General features: G+C 67.3%; 1 long non-coding RNA gene across 1 annotated transcript in view; it reads right to left on the reverse strand.

The window, feature by feature from the left end:
- Window positions 1–821: 821 nt before the first annotated feature.
- LOC142477221 (uncharacterized) overlaps window positions 822–6,921 on the reverse strand; it is a 19,081-nt gene continuing 12,981 nt past the window's right edge. The window contains exons 3-4 of the long non-coding RNA XR_012792253.1: window positions 1,818–1,911; window positions 822–1,481 (exon numbers count right to left, since the gene is read on the reverse strand). This is a non-coding gene — a long non-coding RNA (uncharacterized LOC142477221). The remainder of the gene's footprint in view (window positions 1,482–1,817; window positions 1,912–6,921) is intronic.

Below are 6,921 nucleotides of genomic sequence, written 5' to 3' on the forward strand. Positions count from 1 at the left end.
GCGCTGCTCCTCCCCGTCCCAACCCAGAGGCATTTCCCCCAGCACCGTCAGGCTCGGCCAGCGCTGCTCCTCCCCGTCCCAACCCAGAGGCATTTCCCCCAGCACCATCAGGCCCGGCCAGCGCTGCTCCTCCCCGTCCCAACCCAGAGGCATTTCCCCCAGCACCGTCAGGCCCGGCCAGCGCTGCTCCTCCCCGCCCCAACCCAGAGGCATTTCCCCCAGCACCGCCAGCGCTGCTCCTCCCCGTCCCAACCCAGAGGCATTTCCCCCAGCACCGTCAGGCCCGGCCAGAGCTGCTCCTCCCCGTCCCAACCCAGAGGCATTTCCCCCAGCACCGCCAGCGCTGCTCCTCCCCTTCCCAACCCAGAGGCATTTCCCCCAGCACCGTCAGGCCCGGCCAGCGCTGCTCCTCCCCGTCCCAACCCAGAGGCATTTCCCCCAGCACCGTCAGGCCCGGCCAGCGCTGCTCCTCCCCGTCCCAACCCAGAGGCATTTCCCCCAGCACTGTCAGGTCCGGCCAGCGCTGCTCCTCCCCGCCCCAACCCAGAGGCATTTCTCCCAGCACCGTCAGGCCCGGCCAGCGCTGCTCCTCCCCGTCCCAACCCAGAGGCATTTCCCCCAGCACTGTCAGGTCCGGCCAGCGCTGCTCCTCCCCGTCCCAACCCAGAGGCATTTCCCCCAGCACCGTCAGGCCCGGCCAGCGCTGCTCCTCCCCGCCCCAACCCAGAGGCATTTCCCCCAGCACCGCCAGGCCCGGCCAGCGCTGCTCCTACTCCTCCCCATACCGTCCAAATCTCGGAACATACCACTTAAAGCTCGGAGGGGTTTCCTGGACTCGTGTCCCATTGTTTATTTTTGAACGCACATTTACAGAGTTCTAAACGAGTAACCGGGAGACCGGCAGACGAGCAGCAGTTACATTGTGACGCTCGGCCACTCCTCGCATAGAAACACAAACATATTTATTATAGCAAGTATTGTTCTCCATTTGGCATAAAGACTAACACTTCCACACCGGCAGGTCAAATCAGGAACATCTACCCATCTCTCCGTTTCTAAGCGTCTCTGATCGTGTGCAACGTTTGGTATTACATTGGATGTTGTGCTCCCCCACAAACTGTGGGCGAATGGAACATTCCAAGCGCCGTTTTGGACTTCGGAATGGATCAAGTGCCAAGTGTCTCCATGACAACAGCCTGAGCCAATCACAGGGCTCCATTTCCGAAAGTTCCATTGGTGATACGTTTTTGGGTGGCAATGCTGTGGTAGAGTGGTTAACCCTTTCAGAGCTGAAGGGGTTAGAATGTATACCTGCCACAGCAGGATTACACCACAGTGAGGAGCAGTTTCTCGTTCTTCTTCCTCTTCCTCTTGCGCTCCTCGAAGCGCTGCGTGGCGTCCGCGAAGAACAGTACCTCCTCCTTCGCCTCGATCTCCCTCTTCAGGAACTGCAGCCCGGCCATGTTCAGACCCATGACGTCCTGAGAGAGAGCGGAGAGAGAATGTCAGCAGAGGGGAGGGCCCCCTACCTCACCGGGAAGCCTCGCAGGGGTGAACGATCAGCACCACGGGTTCAGGAGCAGCGGTGACTGCCGCTTTGGGGACATGCAGTGGGAGCAGCGACTTCTATGGCTAGTGTACCAGTTTGCGTTAGCGAGGTCCGTCTGCAGGAGTGCTGTTACTGGACTTTTCTCCCCCATTGTGGTGCATTGTGGGTGAAGCTGCCCCCTCGTTAATAAAGGATTATAAACCTGCCGTTACAGTGCATCCTGTATTAAGGGGGCGACACCTGCTGAGAGACCCTGCGAGTTTCTTACCCGCACTTCCGACACCCGGGAGATGGTGCAGGTTTTCAGGTCTTCCATCACACCCAGAAGCATCTGGTTACTGGTGATCTGTCCAAAGTGTATCCTGGGAAAAAGGAGAGGGGAAGTGAAGAGACAGGCGGGCGAGGGAGAAAGGGAGGAGAGAGCGGGGCGGGCGAGGGAGAAAGGGAGGAGAGAGCGGGGCGGGCGAGGGAGGGAGGAGAGAGCGGGGCGGGCGAGGGAGGGAGGAGAGAGCGGGGCGGGCGAGGGAGGGAGGAGAGAGCGGGGCGGGCGAGGGAGGGAGGAGAGAGCGGGGCGGGCGAGGGAGGAGAGAGCGGGGCGGGCGAGGGAGGAGAGAAAGGGGCGGGCGAGGGAGGAGAGAGCAGGGCAGGCGAGGGAGGGAGGAGAGAGCGGGCGGGCGAGGGAGGGAGGAGAGAGCGGGCGGGCGAGGGAGGGAGGAGAGAGCGGGCGGGCGAGGGAGGAGAGAGCGGGCGGGCGAGGGAGGAGAGAGCGGGCGGGCGAGGGAGGAGAGCGAGCGGGCGAGGGAGGAGAGCGAGCGGGCAAGGGAGGGAGGAGAGAGCGGGCAAGGGAGGGAGGAGAGAGCGGGCAAGGGAGGGAGGAGAGAGCGGGCAAGGGAGGGAGGAGAGAGCGGGCAAGGGAGGGAGGAGAGAGCAGGGCGGGCCAGGGAGGGAGGAGAGAGCGGCGCGGGCCAGGGAGGTAGGGAGGAGAGAGCGGGGCGGGCCAGGGAGGGAGGGAGGGAGAAGAGAGCGGGGCGGGCTGGGAAGGGAGGAGGAGAGAGCGGGGCGGGCGAGGGAGGGAGGAGGAGAGAGCGGGGCGGGCGAGGGAGGGAGGAGAGAGCGGGGCGGCTGGGAAGAGAGGAGGACAGAGCGGGGCGGCTGGGAAAAGAGGAGGAGAGAGCGGGGCGGCTGGGAAGAGAGGAGGAGAGAGCGGGGCGGGCGAGGGGGGGAGGGAGGAGAGAGCAGGGCGGGCTGGGAAGGGAGGAGAGAGCGGGGCGGGCGAGGGAGGGAGGAGAGAGCGGGGCGGGCTGGGAAGGGAGGAGGAGAGAGCGGGGCGGGCTGGGAAGGGAGGAGGAGAGAGCGGGGCGGGCCAGGGAGGGAGGGAGGAGAGAGCGGGGAGGGTGAGGGAGAGAGCGGGGCGGGCGAGGGAGGGAGGAGAGAGCGGGCGGGCGAGGGAGGAGAGAGCGGGCGGGCGAGGGAGGAGAGAGCAGGCGGGCGAGGGAGGAGAGCGGGCGGGGGAGGAGAGCGGGCGGGCAAGGGAGGGAGGAGAGAGCGGGCAAGGGAGGGAGGAGAGAGCGGGCAAGGGAGGGAGGAGAGAGCAGGGCGGGAGGAGAGAGCAGGGCGGGAGGGAGGAGAGAGCAGGGCGGGAGGGAGGAGAGAGCAGGGCGGGAGGGAGGAGAGAGCAGGGCGGGAGGGAGGAGAGAGCAGGGCGGGAGGGAGGAGAGAGCGGCGCGTGCCAGGGAGGGAGGGAGGAGAGAGCGGGGCGGGCCGGGAAGGGAGGAGAGAGCGGGGCGAGGGAGGGAGGAGGAGAGAGCGGGGCGGCTGGGAAGAGAGGAGAGAGCGGGGCGGCTGGGAAGAGCGGAGGAGAGAGTGGGGCGGGCTGTGGAGGGAGGAGGAGAGAGCAGGCTGTGAAGGGAGGAGGAGAGAGCGGGGTGGGCTGGGAAGGGAGGGAGGAGAGAGCGGGGCGGGCCAGGGAGGAGAGAGCGGGGCGGGCGAGGGAGGGAGGAGAGAGCGGGGCGGGCGAGGGAGGGAGGAGAGAGCGGGGCGGGCGAGGGAGGAGAGAGCGGGGCGGGCGAGGGAGGAGAGAGCGGGGTGAGGGGGAGGGAGGAGAGCGCGGGCGGGCGAGGGAGGGAGGAGAGCGCGGGCGAGGGAGGAGAGAGCGGGCGGGCGAGGGAGGAGAGAGCGGGCGGGCGAGGGAGGAGAGAGCGGGCGGGCGAGGGAGGAGAGAGCGGGCGGGCGAGGGAGGAGAGAGCGGGCGGGCGAGGGAGGAGAGAGCGGGCGGGCGAGGGAGGAGAGAGCGGGCGGGCGAGGGAGGAGGAGAGCGGGGCGGGCGAGGGAGGGAGGAGGAGAGCGGGCGAGGGAGGGAGGAGAGCGGGGCGGGCGAGGGAGGGAGGAGAGCGGGCGGGGGAGGGAGGAGAGCGGGGCGGGCGAGGGAGGAGAGCGGGGCGGGCGAGGGAGGGAGGAGAGCGGGGCGGGCGAGGGAGGAGGAGAGAGCGGGGCGGGCGAGGGAGGGAGGAGGAGAGAGCGGGGCGGGAGGAGAGAGCGGGGCGGCTGGGAAGAGAGGAGGAGAGAGCGGGGCGGCTGGGAAGAGAGGAGGAGAGAGCGGGGCGGCTTGGAAGAGAGGAGGAGAGAGCGGGGCGGCTGGGAAGAGAGGAGGAGAGAGCGGGGCGGGCGAGGGGGGGAGGGAGGAGAGAGCAGGGCGGGCTGGGAAGGGAGGAGAGAGCGGGGCGGGCGAGGGAGGGAGGAGAGAGCGGGGCTGGCTGGGAAGGGAGGAGGAGAGAGTGGGGCGGGCTGGGAAGGGAGGAGGAGAGAGCGGGGCGGGCTGGGAAGGGAGGAGGAGAGAGCGGGGCGGGCCAGGGAGGGAGGGAGGGAGGAGAGAGCGGGGCGGGCTGGGAAGGGAGGAGGAGAGAGCGGGGCGGGCGAGGGAGGGAGGAGGAGAGAGCGGGGCGGGCGAGGGAGGGAGGAGAGAGCGGGGTGGCTGGGAAGAGAGGAGGAGAGAGCGGGGCGGCTGGGAAGAGAGGAGGAGAGAGCGGGGCGGCTGGGAAGAGAGGAGGAGAGAGCGGGGCGGGCGAGGGGGGGAGGGAGGAGAGAGCAGGGCGGGCTGGGAAGGGAGGAGAGAGCGGGGCGGGCGAGGGAGGGAGGAGAGAGTGGGGCGGGCTGGGAAGGGAGGAGGAGAGAGCGGGGCGGGCTGGGAAGGGAGGAGGAGAGAGCGGGGCGGGCCAGGGAGGGAGGGAGGAGAGAGCGGGGAGGGAGAGAGCGGGGCGGGCGAGGGAGGGAGGAGAGAGCGGGCGGGCGAGGGAGGAGAGCGCGGGCGGGCGAGGGAGGAGAGAGCAGGCGGGCGAGGGAGGAGAGAGCAGGCGGGCGAGGGAGGAGAGCGGGCGGGGGAGGAGAGCGGGCGGGCAAGGGAGGGAGGAGAGAGCGGGCAAGGGAGGGAGGAGAGAGCGGGCAAGGGAGGGAGGAGAGAGCGGGCAAGGGAGGGAGGAGAGAGCGGGCAAGGGAGGGGAGAGCGGGCAAGGGAGGGAGGAGAGAGCAGGGCGGGAGGAGAGAGCAGGGCGGGAGGGAGGAGAGAGCAGGGCAGGAGGGAGGAGAGAGCAGGGCGGGAGGGAGGAGAGAGCGGCGCGTGCCAGGGAGGGAGGGAGGAGAGAGCGGGGCGGGCCAGGGAGGGAGGAGAGAGCGGGGCGGGCTGGGAAGGGAGGAGAGAGCGGGGCGAGGGAGGGAGGAGGAGAGAGCGGGGCGGCTGGGAAGAGAGGAGAGAGCGGGGCGGCTGGGAAGAGAGGAGGAGAGAGCAGGGCGGGCGAGGGGGGTGAGAGCGGGGCGGGCTGTGGAGGGAGGAGGAGAGAACAGGCTGTGAAGGGAGGAGGAGAGAGCGGGGTGGGCTGGGAAGGGAGGGAGGAGAGAGCGGGGCGGGCCAGGGAGGGAGGGAGGAGAGAGCGGTGAGGGAGAGAGCGGGGCGGGCGAGGGAGGGAGGAGAGAGCGGGGCGGGCGAGGGAGGGAGGAGAGAGCGGGGCGGGCGAGGGAGGGAGGAGAGAGCGGGGCGGGCGGGTGAGGGAGGAGAGAGCGGGGTGGGGGCGAGGGAGGGAGGAGAGCGCGGGCGGGCGAGGGAGGGAGGAGAGCGCGGGCGGGCGAGGGAGGAGAGAGCGGGCGGGCGAGGGAGGAGAGAGCGGGCGAGGGAGGAGAGCGGGGCGGGCGAGGGAGGGAGGAGAGCGGGCGGGCGAGGGAGGAGAGCGGGGCGGGCGAGGGAGGGAGGAGAGCGGGGCGGGCGAGGGAGGGAGGAGAGCGGGGCGGGCGAGGGAGGGAGGAGAGCGGGGCGGGCGAGGGAGGGAGGGAGGAGAGAGCGGGGGGAGGGAGATAGCGGGGCGAGGGAGGAGAGCAACAGCAACAACACAAGAATAACCCAGGAATGAGGGGTACAGGCCTTTTTAAGGACAAGGGCCTGTGAAGGGATTCATTAGCCTCATCCCATTGGCAAGGAATTATCTTCCTCTTATCAGAACCTGCCAGGTCACATGAGCAAGTCCACCAGCCAGCTCAGGTATCTCTGAGCATGCTCAGTAAGCAGCTTGGTAGCACTGCTAAGTAAAAAGGGGCCACTCATTTCTGGGGACGCAATGTTTGGAGTTTGGGTCCCGAGGTGTGAAATATCCAGGAGGAGTAACAGGATCTGCTACTCAGAAACATCCTGATTAAGTGACACTTTACGAATCTGGGATCTTTCATCCCAACAGGGGGCTCCTGTATGCATAACATTTGGTCCTTACTGCCTTACAAAGGCAGGCAGACAAAAAAATAGCATCCTGCCTGTACATTTTAAAACAGCAACAGAAAGGCACTTCACTGCAGGTAGAGATTAGCCTGCAAAATGGGGACAGCCATGCATATAGAATTAACCCCTTCATCCCCAACGTGAAATAGGGGTAACCAGCTGAGCCCACTGCCTTTATTAATGCGCTGATTACCCCCATTTTCGCCACAGTGAGTTCCCCAGACCCCCGTGGGAACTACCCGAGGCCCCGCAGACACCTGTGGGTCTGACCCGGGGCTCCCAGACATCCGCGGGCCTACCGTGGGGACCCAATTGTGGCCCACGGTGGCCCAAGGAGACCACCTGGGGGCCATGGCGCTGGCGGGACCCACCAGCAGGCCTCCAGAACCTGTTTGAAAAGAGCTTCTGGTACCCTGTAGGCGTGGTCTGCGTAATGAACCCTGTTTGTAAAAGGATAAATCTTGTATTTATGGGGGGGCACAGGGGGTGGGTAATGTATTTAATAAATATAATGATGCTTATTGTGGGTCACTATTGTTTTTATTGTGGGTACTGGGGGTGGGGGGTATGTGGGTAGGCCTCCCTTGTGTGTGGGTAGTGGGTGAGGGTGGTTAGG

This window comes from Ascaphus truei, unplaced genomic scaffold (assembly GCF_040206685.1).
Source record: "Ascaphus truei isolate aAscTru1 unplaced genomic scaffold, aAscTru1.hap1 HAP1_SCAFFOLD_2053, whole genome shotgun sequence".
Lineage (NCBI taxonomy): Eukaryota > Metazoa > Chordata > Amphibia > Anura > Ascaphidae > Ascaphus > Ascaphus truei.